The sequence below is a fragment of the Engystomops pustulosus genome, chromosome 9 (assembly GCF_040894005.1).
Source record: "Engystomops pustulosus chromosome 9, aEngPut4.maternal, whole genome shotgun sequence".
In the NCBI taxonomy this organism is placed as follows: Eukaryota; Metazoa; Chordata; class Amphibia; order Anura; family Leptodactylidae; genus Engystomops; species Engystomops pustulosus.
In genome coordinates, this window is record NC_092419.1 from 41739422 (window position 1) to 41756798 (window position 17377).

Consider the following 17377-nt stretch of genomic DNA (forward strand, 5'->3'; position numbering starts at 1 on the left):
TGTCTGTAATGAAGCTTTATTCATTGCAGCAAAACATTTTTGAAACTCCAATTGTCAATGGGACAAAAAAAAATTTTTTGTCTGGAGTTACAATGATAAAATATACAGTTTCAACTTGCATACAAATTCAACTTAAGAAAAATCCTATGGAACCTATCTTGTACAAATTTTCTCTTCCCATTCCTGCTCCTTTGTGTTTTGCTCTGGGTCAGCCCCAAATTTCAGTAGGCCCCTGGGTGACAGAGCCTCAGTGGGCCCCTTTGCAGTGAACTCGCATAGAGGCATTAAAAATTCAGAAACGAAAACAGTCTACAGTTCCATAAAATATTCCCTAGTTTATTATACCAAACAGCCCCCTCATGGGTATTTTATGTAAGCCCCCCTCATGGTCACTTTATATAAAGGTCCCTTCATGGTTATTTTATATAAAGCCCTCCTCACCCCCATAGATTTATTAGATACAGCCCCCTCACCTCCATGGATTCTTTATGAAAAGCCTTATGTGGGCCCCCCTAGCAGCTCTGGGCCCCAGCACTTGCACAGGTATGCCCAGTGCTGGCACGGGCCCTGGAATCACTATATCCACCAATGCTAAAAAACACAGTAAAGACTGACTCAAGGAAACTTGAATAAGAGAAGGCACCAATGGGGAGTGAAAAATTTAAAAAAAATAAGAGAAAAATTTCCTGCCATGTAGCAGCAACCAAAAGAAAATTAAATAAACAATTTTTCATTTTCATTATATTTCATTATGGATATAGATATATAACAGCCAGGAGCAACGTATTTCTTTGGATTCACCAGCATAGTTGACATGTCACACTAGCCAATTCCAATATTAAAGGTTTATATGGCAACTCGAAAGCAAAACCTCTCCCTTTCCTTAACCCCTTTGTGACTGAGGGTCATTGATGCCTGAATGTCCAAGACAAGTTTTGCTGTTCTTCTTTAAATGACGATGTCTTTGGAAAAGCTTTACATATCCAAACAATTTTTACTTTGTTCATGACATGTGAGACTTTAACTTGATAGGATAGTTTTGTTAATTACATATTTTTTACTTGATAAAAGTAGACGATAAATGACTGCAAAGGTGAAAAAATAAGCTTTTTTTGTAATTTTTTTATAAGCAGTAAAACTGAATAAACTTTTACCAAAATATGTTTTAAATATGTAAGGCTACTTTCAGACTATGTATGCCCGCCATACCGTAGCGCGGCACAGCGCACGGCGCTGTGGAGAAGAGCAGGGGATGAGCGCAGCTCACCCCCGCCCCTCTCCATAGGAATATACAGCGCACAGCGCAGTATCACGTAGAAAGATAGGACATGTCCTATCTTTCTATGGGCTATGGAGCTGTAGGGTGCTGCACGTGTGCTGAACTGTACTGCTCCCGTACAGGGTCGTGAGCCCATAGAAGTGTATGGGGGACATATATGGGCCGTATATATGTCACCCGTACAAGTGTGTGAATGCAGCCTAAAGCATTATTATATCAGTGGAGAGTGACATATGTGGGATCACCCGTGCGTTCTTCTCTAGCGGATGATCCTGCATATCTTACTCTCCACTCCCGCTACAGGGATCTTAACACCGCAGACTCCTTCTTTTGCTTCCTTATACCTTGCAATGCCTGATGGAGGTCTGATGTATATAGACCGAAACGTTGCATTTATTGTTTGGATTACTCACTTGAATAAAAAAATATTGCTTCTAAATGTATCTTATAGGGGTAACAAGTCATAAAGCTGAATGTATGTGTGTGTGTATGCCCGCTAAAGGAGTCTGCATTTACAATCACCAAATTTTGCACAGTCGCTCTCTGTGACTCAGAAAACTTTATAGACTTGGTTTTGAGCCAAAATTTTCATCCCACCCCACAGAGACGATCAGAGAGTAGTCACTGAAAGAGAAGCTCAGAGACAGTCACAGAAAGAGACGGCCAGAGAGATAGATACATATAAAATATTTTTTGTTAACCCTTTCTATTTTGTTATAGCTAAGAGCAGTTATTTTCTATCCCAGGTAGAGCTGGGATCTACAACTAGTGGGTTAATAAACACTGAATAACTCAATAGATCATAAGAAAGAAAGCTATTTAGAGCAATGTGCTTCTTTTTTCACTTGCTACATATTCACCTTCATTTACTCATAATCTGCATTTGATTAATTTGATCTTTTGCTAGCCAAACGCATATATACACTCACTAATGTATCAGATTATGTGTCTGCTCTATGCTGAGAGAGGGGGGCACTTTTACTTACCCATCCCGTCGCAATCCCCGAGGAGCGTTGTCCGAGGATTCGGAGCTGCTGCGATTCACTAAGATTGTGCGTCCAATTTCCTACATGTGTTGCTTCCACGCTCAGGTCTGCCGGAGTTCACCATCTTCTTCCTGATGAATGTAAGTGCTTGGCTTGCGACACAATTTTGAATGTGAAATCCCGCGCTTAGTCCGAATCAGTCGGGTTGTCCAACGGCCACATCCCCGATTTGTGTCGCATGAAAGTCGTTGTGCCAAAATCAGATCGCGTGTGCCTAAAACCCCAGTTAAATGCGGCGCAAAAAGGAAAAAATCGAGAAACCCGCCAAAAATGCGATCCGCGGACCCTTAGTAAATGTGCCCCATTGAGTCACCACCGCTAGGTTTCCTCCCTGTAGCTTTGAGAGGACAACACATCTACAGACACTAACTGCACTAAAATGAAGATAGTAGGTCACATAATACCCAGAAACAATACTCTTCACATAGAGACAAAGGAATACTGATTACTTCAAAGCACTTGCTGGCAACGGCCCTGCCTCAAAGTTTGTGGAAAGGTGAAGCTCTCTTAAAGTCAGAGCCTAAAATAAATCTTGTCAATAGATTCAATGGGGCTTATTTACTAAGGGTCGCAGATCGCACTTTCGCTGGACTGTTCATGGTTTTTGGGAAATGCGACGCTGGGACAGGTATTAAGCAAGGGATTGTGTCGCATGCGATTTGGCACAGCTGCGCAGGCTTCCATGCGACAGAAATCGGGGGACGGGACATCGGAGGATCCAACGGTTTCGGACTGAGCGCTGGATTTAACTTTCAATTTGTGTTGCAAGACAATGCACTTACATGCACCAGGAGGAAGAAGGTGAACTCCGGCGGACCTGACCGGGGAAGCAACACATGCAGGATATCGGGCGCACAATTGATCGTCGGAACAATGCACTTTGGATGTGCCCCAATATCTGAAAAGTATTGGAATCCTCATGTATCCCAATTAGAATTCACTATGCAATGGAAATAAAGCAGTCCGGACAGTTGTAGCTCAACTAGAAGAATTGTAATGGATTCCAGCACTGTGATAAAAATTTCAGGGGCTTAGAATGAAAAGACAAAGAGCACAAATTGCTGAAAAGGCGTCAGATAACTCCCTTCATGCGTTTCTGAACTATTAAATGTGGAAATAAAATTTTAAGTTTTCATCACAAAGCCAGAATCCATTACATAACATATGATACGGACCTTTAGTTTTGGTCACCTGTATTTTAGTAGTCAATTTGAAAAATTAAAAATTGTTAAAACAACAGTGTACATTGTGGTTATCCTCATGTTCCATTCCCCAATGTGTATTAGCCATAGATGAATTTGTTAATGTAGTTGGAGTAAGGCCCTGGTGCCTTAGTTTGAAGTATCGGTTACATTGAGTCATTTTTGCACCTGCAATACCTCAGCCCGCTAACCTCTGGGGTTGTGGCTTTGGCAGCTCTATAAAAGCAGGGTTTAATCTTGCTGATAATGCTCCTTTGTTGTAATAAAAAGGTAATACTTTTCTGTTACTGCAATAAGGGTTTTTAGTTAAAATTAAAAGTTATTAAAGCAAAGCTTAAAGAACTACTGCACCAGTATCCTGTGTTCTTAAAACGACTGCTGGGAACTTTATTATATATTATTTTTATTTATTATATTTTTGGTTTATCCTCCTTGGTTTTTGTTTGCCGCAACTATTTCACGAGAGTTACTGAGACGCACTATTATTATCTGGTTCAAAATAATGTTATACATCAAACATATTGGGCGGACTTCATTGTGACCTGCGTTTTGGCTGGCACTTCAGCATCTGTATCTATTAAGGAGCTCCAGACTCTTAGTAATTACGGGTGCAATACGGATGCTTGTGGGATGCAGAAGCCTGGAAGCCTGACCCAGAAAATTGGCTGTGAAGGTATAATGAATCTCCCCCATATTGAGGTGGTAATGACCCATCAGGTATCAGGAAATTCTCCAATGGGCCAGTGTTCTAACATATTGGTGCAGTAGGAGTTGGCAATCTGCTTTCTAACCCATGCTGTGCCACCCCTAACCCATGCTGTTCAACCCATGCCACCCCTAACCCATGCTGTTCAACCCATGCCACCCCTAACCCATGCTGTTCAATCATCTTCTCAAGTAGAGAAGAATAGAACAAAAGCAGAAGGAGCGCAAAATCCTGCATGTATAGCCTGTATACACAACTCATCTAAGGTCGCCTGGACTCGTAACCATATAAAATATATAAAAAGGCATAATTTAATTGATTATATTATGTCTTTTCCTTGCATCAAGATAGAATTGAATTCTATCTTGGCTTCTCTTGGCCAGTGCCAGGACTGGTGTTCCCATACTCCATCAATGCATGTAACTTATTATAATATTTATATATTTTATTAAGTTTTGCATATTTAAATGACTTTTTACTAAAGGAAATTTTGCCTTAAAAGATGGTAACATTTTTCCAGCTATGGTGCTCTTCTTTTATACGGAACAAGTTGTTTTCAATCATACCATTTTTCTACGTATGACTTTTACTTTATAATTTTGCTTTTTGGGAGGTGGACGTACACAAAATTGGTAAAATGTATTTGTTTTTCTTGAAAAATTTTTTTTACGTCCTTCACTGTACAGGTCACAAAAACGCAGTGATTGATTTGGTTGGTGTAATTTTTTTTATTTACGGCCAAAAGGAAGAGAGAGGGAGTAGTAGCCACTAGATCTAAGGGGTTGAATAGCCGGTATAGTATCTTTCTTCCCTCAGGGCTACTAGAGAAGTTACCCGACTGTCACAAGACAGCAGAACAACCGCCGTTCTCAGTATTGGAGACCTGTGCTATACTTAGAATAGGGGGCTGTTCATACAAATTTGGGTAGTCATATTTGAATCCAATGAACAGCGTTTGACATTATCACAATCACTCTGTCTGATGATTATGATATAGTAGCCTCAAATTGCAGATCCAAGTTTTTTACATTCTGTAGATGAAAATAAGGTATTATTAGCTTAGCTTTGTACCTTGTCTTAGGGGGTATCCACATGCTCTACTTTTAAAAGGTGCAGCACATTAGGGGAGATTAATGCATTTCGTATTCCTAACTGTATTAAGAGATTCCTCTTAGTGGTTATGGGCACAGGACTGTCCGCTGGGGGGTTATATTAAGACTGGCGTTCCCACCATTGTCTAACCACAGCCATGGGGTATGATGTCAATCGGTTAAATATGGCATGGCATTCTTTTTCATGATTATGATATACCAACAGAGTTGGACTGGCCCACCAGAGTGCCAGAGGATCTAACCTAGTAGTGGACCCCAGAAATACAGCAGAAGACAACCCAATGTGGAGGAGGATTCTAGAGTCTGTTTTGTAGAAGTTGATGGAGGGTGGGCCCCCAGCATAATTTATCTGGTGGGCCCAAGGAACCCCAGTCCGACAGTGTATACCAACCTCAAATCACAGGTCCATGCTGTCCACATTCTATACATGATAATAAGGTATTTTCAGCTTAGCTTTGTTACTTGTCTTTTAGGAGGTTCAGCACATTAGGGGAGATTCATTATGCCTTCTCCTCCATAAAACTGGCACATGAATCTCCCCCTTACTGCAAGTGGTGTATGATGTAAATGGATGAAGTATGGCATGACATACAAGGTAGATATTAGAAGGGTGGTGATAGGAGACAAATCCAATGCCAAGCTACCCATCAGTTTAATTTCCAGATTCTGGCAAAACCCCAATGAAGTACATTGATACATACAAGAATTGTCAGAAATACATACTTGGTACAGGCAGGCTATACAGAGAACATACAGCTGATTATTCTCAGTTTATTCACAGTTCATTTACAAAAGAAATATTAATCAGCCCTCTATATGAGTAATAAATGTCTCTTTCAGAACTCGACAAAGACTCCCATCTCCTGTATAAAAATAGATTTCCCTCACTGTGTTTCCTGCCTCATTTGCATCGAAAAGCTGATTTGGAATATCTAATAAGAACATTTGCATTTTGTGCTGGCTTCTAAGACCAAATTGGTTTGGGGCACTTTACTGAGATCTTATGGAAGGTCAGTTCTGCTTTAACTCCAAGATGCAGTCTCAAGCATTACCTGAGCGATATGTATTTAATCCTGCTTGTGTAATGGGTCATATGCATATTGATGGTGCACTCACAGACAGCCGTAATGCAATGTCTACAAGTTATCTCTGGCTCTATATACAGTGGATGCTGTGTTTTGTGCCAGCTCCGTATAATACATGGCTGTAAGGGCATACTCAGAGTTGTTGTTACAAGTAATTTTAAGTAAAATCACTTTCTTGTCCTTGCTAACTGGATGTCTGCTTTGCACATTTCCATTTTTTTTTTAAAGTTAAAAAACAGTCCCCTAAAAATAGGGGATGATAAGGATAATTATTAACGTTACTGCTTCAGAGTAAAGTTAGGAACATGCATATAAGTTGCTCTGTTAGATAAGGCAGCTCCCTGTACATCAATAACTGACCTTCAAGAAGCCTAACTGACCTTCAAGAAACCAGTGAGTCTTTTCCACAAGAAAGAGACACCCAACTGTAGACAGCATTAGTTTTGATGTCACATCTCTCCAGTGCCTTGTAGGGAACGGGATGGGCTAGGTCAGTGATGGCAAACCTTTTGGAGACCGAGTGCCCAAACTACAAAGACCTGCTTATTTATCGCAAAGTGCCAACACAGAAATTTAATTTGTGATTTATACTCCCTTCTCTGTCACAGTTTTAATTGATACCAGCACCTGAGGACACCAATAAAGCAGAAAATAGTCCCAGGTACAGCTGTCACTTTAAAATAGCTCTGTGCACAGCAAGTCCTGGGCTGTCTGGGACTGCAGGAAGATACCTGGAGTCATCTTTGGTGATGGCCTGAGTGCCCATAGAAAGGGCCCCGAGTGCCACCTCTGGCACCAGTGCCATAGGTTAGCCATCACTGGGCTAGGTGAAAAGCCACAGAACTAGGTCAGGAATCCATTCCTCCATCACTGGGGAGAAAGCAGTAGATTATATAATGATAAAGGTAGACACTTTCTTCCATAATCAGTTATGTACCACCTGTAAAAGCAGGTGGGTTTGGATCGGCAGCATGTTGGGGTTCATAGGATGAGAATGAAATTTGTTTAACCCTCATCCACTATCCACATTCAGAAAAAAAAAAGCTTACATTGCACACAAACCATCCCAAAACACCCAAACTATGCCAAAAACGTAAAGTCAGGCTGATGGGCATGCTGGAACAATGGCATGAATCATGGAAAAATGTTTTTCCTGGCATCTGCAATGGAACACAAGTAATATGCCAGAAGAATCTGACTGTTAGAGTAATGCTTTTCAGGAAAGCTGTACAAGTTGAGGAACATAGGAATCTCTCTGCATGTACTTACTTTTTTCCAGATCCCTCTCGGCAAGGGGTGACTGTCTTCCAGTAGTGTAGTAAAGTACCTAGCAAGGAAATAATTGCACTAACGGCGCTGGGACATTTACACCCAATGTGGTGCTGTGCATAGTGGCAGAACAGGGACTGTATAGTCCTTGCTCTGCCACTGCTTTAAACTTTATTACAGGGAATCAATGCAGTTGAAAGCAAAAAGGGGGCCTGGAGCTAGAAAGCCGCAGGTGCAACAAACAAGCCAGGAGTACACTACTTCTTTCCTACAACTTGCTTATGCACCGTGTCTGGAGGGCCCGCAACTTAATTTGTGAAAAACAGGCATATCCTGAATTGTGACAGCCATGGGCCCCTGTCTTCCAATGGGCCCGGTCACTCCCACTGCAACCAAAATCATTATGCCCCTGATGAAGGCCAAGCCTGGAATGTCAAATATTGGTTATTATAAACATTTTATCTTAATATTATACAGTCCAGTAACAATCACCAGAATACCACCTGCGCTATTGACTACGTCGAACTGAATGATGCATGCAGGTCTAACTGTACTCAATGCGGCACATTTACTAAGAATGTAGGAAACTGCACCAAAAGTGCTCTCCCCATGTATAATCATGGTGCACCAGATTCATTAAGAACGAGCCCAGAAATCATGAATTTAGGGCATATTGCATGACGACAGACTGAGCACCAGAACTCCCCCTAATTTGTGTCACCTGATGACTAGTGCAGCGTGCAATATAAATGTGGTGAGGACACGTCTTAAATACCTGTGCAAACTGTTTACTCTAGAAAGAACGTGCAAAGTCCAACAGAAAACTGGTGCAAGGCCCTTAGTAAATGTGCCCCAATAGTCCACTTGGGACTCAATGTTCCAGATTTCCCCACAGACATCTAGTGCTGCATAGCTTCTGGTTTTTACTGTCTATATTATTTAGGGTATTTGGTTATTTTTTCCCATTGCATACTTTAAAGGAGCCGCAGAACTTCTTAATATCTCCTTTTTATTCTCTTTCCAATATAAAGTCACGCATAAGATTCTATAGTCCTAAATGTGATTACTGAAAACAAACAGGATAATGTTCTGCTTTCTAGCGAGTCAGTTAAACTCCTGACATGTCTCTCTTAATATAGCATTTTCTATGAAATCATAGATTTGGAGCATTTGACTCATACCCCAGCATTGTACTATTCAGGGTTGTGTTCTTAGTCAACACTAATTTGATAAGACTTTGGAAAAACATGCTCCCATACACCCATATTGTGTCACTAGCTTTATTCTTCTAGCTTTTTTCTTTCCAGAATTAAGGAGTTTTTATCTCTTTTAAAGCTACTTTTCCAAAATCTTTCTCAGAAGGGAGAGGGTCTCTTCCTTCGTCCTATGTCACCCCTTGAACTGAGCCTAGTGCACACTACCATTACTTTCCATACTTAGGATTAAGGCTAAGGGGTAATACACTTTAGAAAGAAAACAGAGAGGTCCTAAAGCTGTGGCTAATGTTGCTTCAGAGCAGTGATGCTGGGGAATAGTGCTTCCATATCGCCAAGTCATGGCCCAAGACCGGGACGAATTCTGTAAAGAAAAAAAATAGTTCATTACTCACTTACCTGTTCCCAAGCAGCTGCCTTCTCTTCCTTCACTTCTCTTTCATGTTAATGCCTGCCTCTATTGCCAGCGCACGTGATGATGTCATCACATTGCATCTGCCGACAACAGAGCTGTGCATTAATGCAGAAGAAAAACAGCTAAGAGTTCAGCTGGGAAAAGGGACATTGGGAGCAGGAGGTAGGGGCTTCTACTGGAAAGGGGACATGTGAGGAGGGGTATGCCACAAGAAAAGGCAGACATTCGATGGGGGTAGCTAGAGGAAACAGGACACTGGAGGGGAGCTGCTACAGGAAAGGGGACAGTTGAAGCAGGGGAAGCATCAAACAGGAAAGGGGACAATATAAGTGGGGGATGCTTCTCCCGGGAATTGGGGGTCATTTACTAAGGGTCCGATTTGCGTTTTTCCGACGGGTTACCCGAATATTTCCGATTTGCGCCGATTTTCCCTGAATTGCCCTGGGATTTTGGACCACGCGATCGGATTGTGGCGCATCGGCGCCGGCATGCACGCGACTGAAATCGGGGGTGTGGCCGTAAAAAAACCTGACAGATTCGGAAAGACCACCGCATTTACCTGCACTCACTTACCTGCACCCAGTGGAGGACGGGGAACCTCAGTGCAATCCCACGAACTTCAGCGCAGCAGCCACACCTAGTGGACATTGGGGGAACTACCTTAGTGAATCCCTGCCGGACCCGAATCCTCCGCAGTGAATGCGCCGCTGGATCGCGACAGGACCGGTAAGTAAATCTGCCCCAGTATGTTATGGTGGGGCATGCAAACATACCTATTTGGCTAGACAGCAGACACCCCCCCCCCCCCCACCAGTCCTCGAGAAAATGTATGCTCACAGCCGGTCCATGGGCAAAAAAAGGTTGGGAACCAGTGTTTGCCCAATTTTGGCTAGTAAATATGTGACATCACATGACCATGACAGATTTACATTCACTGGAAGTAAACTCTGAAGCTTTCTATAAAATAACAGCAAGTAGAGATCTCAAAAATGTTCGGGAACCGATTCTGGAAATATATAGGAGAACTGTATAACTTTTCAATAAACAAAAACAATAACATTCACTTACTGTAATTGGACAACCATAGTCAGAGTGGCGGCAAGAGACCTAGACTAAGAGAGACAGGGAATAGAGTGTTACAGGTGCCAAAAGAAGCCAGAAAGGCCCAGCTTCAGGGGCAAAGACATAATATTGGAAAGTTATCCCCACCCAGAAGAAGCCGTATGGACTTGAAAGTAGTAAAACCTGTATGCTTAGTGCTACTAAGTAGGAAACCAATGCAGTCTGGTATAACCAATAACCGTTTTGAAGATCCATTGTGGGGTAAACCAAAAGTAGTGCTCTGTAAGTTGTGGATCCCCTGGACTATCCAACAGGTTTGGCCGTTATCCCTGGACCTCTTCAGCCTTTCAGCCCTGTACAGAGATCTGGACTTTGCTTACAGGGCTGCTACTTCTGGTGTGGATAACGCTGACTCAACCGCTCCTGGAGACACCATTGCAAAGCTCCATGGGTCAGGCAAATGTAGTCAAATATTGTCCAGTACCAATACTCAGTTAAGTATCTGTAGGTAAGAAGCAGTTAGCAAACAGGTAATATAAGGTACAAAAATTTAGGCAGACAGATATGGATTGGTGCCAGGTCAAGTCTGAGTCATTAATGGAACAGGACACAGAAGCAGAATCGTAGTCAAGAGAAAGAGCTGGGGTCAAACACAATGGGGCACATTTACTAAGGGTCCGTCAGATGCATGTCTGTCGGGTTTCCCGAATATTTCCGATTTGTCCCGAATTGCACAATGGTTTTTGGCGCACACGATCGGATTTTGGCGCATCTGCGCCGGCTTTCATACGACACAAATCGGGAGTGTGGTCATTGGACAACCCAACTGATTCGGACGAACCGCTTAATTTAACAAATCAATTTGTGTTGCGAGACACGCACTCACATATACCGGGAAGAAGATGGTGAACTCTGGTGGACCTGAGCAGAGAAGCGACACATGCAGGAAATTGGACGCACGATCTTAGTGAATCGCGGCAGCTCCTCGGGGATTGCGACGGGACAGGTAAGTGAATGTGCCCAATGTGGAAGATCCATTATTCCCTCCTAGCCATTTTCCTGTCTTCTCCACACTGCATGCTATTTTGGGCATATCAGTGCAGTAAGGGGGAAGGCGGTGGGCAGGCAACAAACCAGCTGTGACTATAGATGAAAACTCTGTCAGATTAGACTTCCCACTAACATAATTGGAACCAATATGCAGCCGCACCATTTGCAGCTGTATATCCGCCCCCATTGACATCTATGGCGCCTGGTCACTGTGCCGTGAGCATGTGTTGTCTCAACGCACCGAGACAGTGCTATTTTTCGCCATGTTTCAGCACCAGCCACGCACAACCCTTAGATCCTACCTGGCGGAGATTGCGCCTATATTTACTTAGAGGCCGGAGATGCGTGAATTGTCGCACCAGCAGGGGGGATTTTAAGATTGACATTTAAAACACCACTGTTAATGACTTTCCCCCTGGTAGGCAGAAGACATTTTAAAGGTGCGCACACTGGCCCTTTTAATCTGGCCCTTTAGGGCCCAGCAGTTGACAGCCGGGAACATGATGGCAATAGCAGATAATGCTGTGGAACACATACTGAGTTTTTTTTCCACCTTTTTTTATGACAAAACCCTTTATTTGGTGAGAAAGTGTTCCCCCCAGCTTTCTGCTACAGTTCTTCACTACTCCATACTATCCCTGCCATCAGCTAAGCAAGCCCTTTAATAAAAAAAAGCACAAAATCTGTATTTACAAGAAGAAATTTTTTTCTAGGAGGAAAAGTCTTCCCTAAAACGGTCATAATGTTTAAGCCTAATGATTATCTGTCATCATAATAAAAATGCCCTCAATAAAGTTTTCCTCAATCTGATCTCTGTTACTGTTACGATGCTGCCATGTAAATGGTGCGTGGAAATTATGAGCAACGGCAGCTCTTCATTTTTGCTTAAATGAAAACAATTTTTGCAGCTAAACATATCCGTGTAAATGTGCAACTCCGGCTGCCGTCTCAGAAATGTATCCTTTCCCACATTGTCTCTGATAGTCTATTTAAGAAACATAGAATTTTTGATGTGAAAATATAATGAAACAAAAATTCTGTTGTACAAAAATACATTTCAATACCAGGTCGTCATCATAGCAATAATGAAAAACACACACATCCACTGAAAGCGATATTCTGTAACATTATTTCCCCCCATTTTGATTTCCAAAACCATTTTTACTACTGAAGATCTGCTTTACAGCTCTTATGCAGATTAACGAGTCATGTGATAATTTGGCTCTTTAGAAAAATATCATTTCAAATAGCAAAGTGCTGTCAGCGTTTAATTCTCATTGCGGATGCATGAAAAGCCATTTTCGTTACTGAGGTGTCTGCATAATTTGTATTCAGCAGTAATTCTGTCTGCCGCTGGCACTAAGTGAAGTTGGTATAGGTACTAATAAGAGTCTAGTGTTAATGAAATTGTCAAGAATTATCCACAGCAGTTTAAAGGAAATCTTGACTTAATTGGAGCATTTATTGGCTATGCGGTATCCTTATATAAACTGAAAAATGTCAGAACCAGTGGGGGGTTTTTTCATTGGACATGCAAAGATCTTTTGGCTGTGCACTGAAATGGTCATTTTGTAACTGCATTATTCTGGCCAATAATAATAATGTTTATTTATATAGCACCATCATATTGTGTAGTGCTGGGGAACATATACAAATAAAATGAGACATTACAGAGAGTGGCGTAACTAGAAGCTGGTGGGCCCCAGTGCAAAGTCTGTGCCAGGCCCCGACTATAATGTATGGTTTATAGTAATACCTTCTCATATGGGAAAGTGACACCATAAGGGCCCCCTAAACCTCTTGGGGCCGGGAGCGATCGCAACCTCTGCACCCCCTCAAGTTACGCCCCTGATTACATATGAAATATGTAGAAAAAAAGAGAACAGGGAGGATGGCGCCTCGTGTGATATCAGCACAAACGATGGTGAGGGAAGTGTGCAAAACTGCTCTCCTGATTACCACTTGGAGGTTTGCAGAATATTACCCAGATGTGAGGGTCCTGGAGGTCTTGGTCGTTTCTGCAGGGCTCTGATGGAACCAGTACACTCGGAACAAATAACCAATACACAAAAGGCGCAAAGGAATACATAAAAAAGAGAGCTATATTGGGGCGCTAAAACGACCTAGTATGGTGGAGTGTCTACACCAGACTGCAAGAAATTATACTGATTCTCCTCGCACCAATACAAATTAGACCTTATATTTATTCATTAAAAATAGTCAATATAACAAAATAACAAATACATAAATAAATAATCGAACGCCTTTCGGGATAAAACCCTTCTTCTGACATTTTGTCCCAATTTTAGGGTTTTATCCCGAAACGCGTCACTTTTTTACTTTTGGACAAATTGTTTATACCTGTGGTATATCTGCATCCTTTTAATTAGTTATTTATGTATTTGTTATTTTGTTATATTGACTATTTTTAATGAATAAATATAAGGTCTAATTTTTATTGGTGCGAGGAGAATCAGTCTAATTTCTTGCAGTCTGGTGTTGACACTCCACCCTACTAGGTCGTTTTAGCGCCCCAATATAGCTCTCTTTTTTACGCATTCCTTTGCGCCTTTTGTCTATTAGTCATATGGAATGGGGGCCCTGCTCACAAGAACTTACAGTCTATAAGGAAGCCATAGTAACTGGAACCACCTGATTTATAGCAGTATATGGATGATCATAGATAGCCTCACACACTGAATTCCCCAGCAATCATAGAATAAGAGCATTTTCACACTGCCGTTGTCGGTTGAACCAACATCACTTGCTGGAGATGAGACTCCTTACATCATAACAATATATGATGTAAGGAGTCCCTACGTACCCATTTAACAGCAAAGCCAACGTTGTAATTGTGTTTACAGTGTCAGTGCTGATATTCCTGCTCTAAATACACATGTACATAAGAGCCATTTCAGGACCTTTGAAGGTCCTCCAAAGGTCCTGAAACTGAAGATTGAAATCAGGCAAAAACTACGCATCCTAGTTTGATTTGATTCTAGTAACATATGTAGGAATTGACTTCCAGACTTGTATGGGCTAAAATTTTCATACAGCCCACAGCCCATGCCAGTCTTAATCTACCCCTGAGTGAGAAGGGGTGATGAGCGCTACACCCAGGTATGGCCCAGGTGAACACAAGGTGTGCACAGGTCCAGAGTGTTTATGCCGACTAAACCAGCTGATCAGTGCAGGTGCCTGGTGTACAAATAAAAGATTAAAATCAACAATACTACCATAGAATGTGACCCCCTCAGAGCCCTTCAGCCTCATTAGCATAAATAAAAATGTGGTTTTAGAAGGAAGGAGGCCATGGATAACAAATATAAGAATATTACCATTGTGATAGGTGCTTGGATCTAGGAGTAAGTGCCCCTGGGTTATCATGCTGGATTTTGATGGTAAATTTCCTTTAAAGATACAAAAAAATTGTATTGAAAAATGGACATTTAGAATATCTTGTACTGTACAGCGTAAATGTCAATATTCTGTACAGGTGTAAAATAAAGAATATACTAAACCAGGGGTCAGGAACCTTTTTGGCTGAGAGAGCCATAAGCGCCACATATTTTAAAATATAATTCTGCGAGAGCCGTACAATGGGGCTTATTTACTGAGGGTCTCGCGGCCGCATTTTTGTCGGGGATCACGCCACCCGCCGCAGAACATTATTATACACCCGCCACCCGCCGCAGAACATTATAATACACACGCCACCCCCCGCAGAACATTATTATACACACGCCACCCCCCGCAGAACATTATTATACACACGCCACCCCCCGCAGAACATTATTATACACACGCCACCCCCCGCAGAACATTATTATACACACGCCACCCCCCGCAGAACATTATTATACACACGCCACCCCCCGCAGAACATTATAATACACACGCCACCCCCGCAGAACATTATTATACACACGCCACCCCCCGCAGAACATTATAATACACACGCCACCCCCGCAGAACATTATTATACACACGCCACCCCCCGCAGAACATTATTATACACACGCCACCCGCCGCAGAACATTATTATACACACGCCACCCGCCGCAGAACATTATTATACACCCGCCGCAGAACATTATTATATACCTGCCGCAGAACATTATTATACACCCGCCGCAGAACATTATTATACACACGCCACCCCCCGCAGAACATTATTATACACACGCCACCCGCCGCAGAACATTATTATACACACGCCACCCCCCACAGAACATTATTATACACACGCCACCCCCCACAGAACATTATTATACACACGCCACCCCCCGCAGAACATTATTATACACACGCCACCCCCCCGCAGAACATCCCAATACACACGCCACCCCCCGCAGAACGTTATAATACACACGCCACCCCCCGCAGAACATTATTATACACACGCCACCCCCCGCAGAACATTATTATACACCCGCCGCAGAACATTATTATACACCCGCCGCAGAACATTATTATACACCCGCCGCAGAACATTATTATACACCCCCCGCAGAACATTATAATACACACGCCACCCGCCGCAGAACATTATTATACACACGCCACCCCCCGCAGAACATTATTATACACACGCCACCCGCCGCAGAACATTATTATACACCCGCCGCAGAACATTATTATACACCCGCTGCAGAACATTATTATACACCCCCCGCAGAACATTATTATACACCCCCCGCAGAACATTATTATACACACGCCACCCACCGCAGAACATTATTATACACACGCCACCCCCCGCAGAACATTATTATACACACACCACCTCCCGCAGAACATTATTATACACACGCCACCCCCCGCAGAACATTATTATACACACACCACCTCCCGCAGAACATTATTATACACACGCCACCCCCCGCAGAACATTATTATACACACACCACCTCCCGCAGAACATTATTATACACACGCCGCCCCCGCAGTACATTATTATACACACGCCACCCGCCGCAGAACATTATTATACACACGCCACCCGCCGCAGAACATTATTATACACACGCCACCCCCCGCAGAACATTATAATACACACGCCACCCCCCGCAGAACATTATAATACACACGCCACCCCCCGCAGAACATTATAATACACACGCCACCCCCCGCAGAACATCCCAATACACATTTGTTAAAGTGTTTACGCCAGTTTTATGTGGCGGCTGCTCTGTGTCCCACAAGACTGCTAGACTGCTGTTACTGCTAGGCCGGACCATGCGCCACATTTATTACTGACGTGCACCACAATTTTGTCTTAGGTCCTAGCTATTTTGTATCTCAGCTGCTGCAGAACCTCACATTAATGTAGAAATGCAGTGGTGGGGGAAGATATGAGGGGATGATGCAGAGGGGTCTGTAAGGGACACTTAGGAGCTTCACACACAGGACACTAAGGGGTTAAGGCAGAGTGTGAGGAGACACTGGGGGAAGGGAGCACTTATCTGTGGCTGATCCCGGCTGCTGACTCCTTCTCCTCAGGTGCTGCATGTCTCCCGAGTATATGCAGTTCTCTCCTCTGTCTGAATCTCCCGCGCTGCTACATCCAGCGCTGGGATTGGCTGCAGGCAGACAGTCTCCTCCCCTCACTCTCTCACACATGGAGGAGACTGCTGCAGGAAGGAGACGTAGGTGCCGCCCCAGAATTAACCCCGCGGACCCTGCGCTGCTCTGCTGAATACATCCAGGGGCATTACTACAGCCAGGGGCACAACAGGAGCCAGGTAAGTGCCCCTGGTCTTGACAGGCAGCGCAGCAGATGCCACGGCTGTAGTAATGCCCCTGGATAGGAACCCTGGCTGCGAGCCAGATGCGGCCATCAAAAGAGCCATATCTGGCTCGCGAGCCATAGGTTCCCGACCCCTGTACTAAACATATCCAATCCTTCTAGTTATTCCTGTACATTATTCAGCCAAG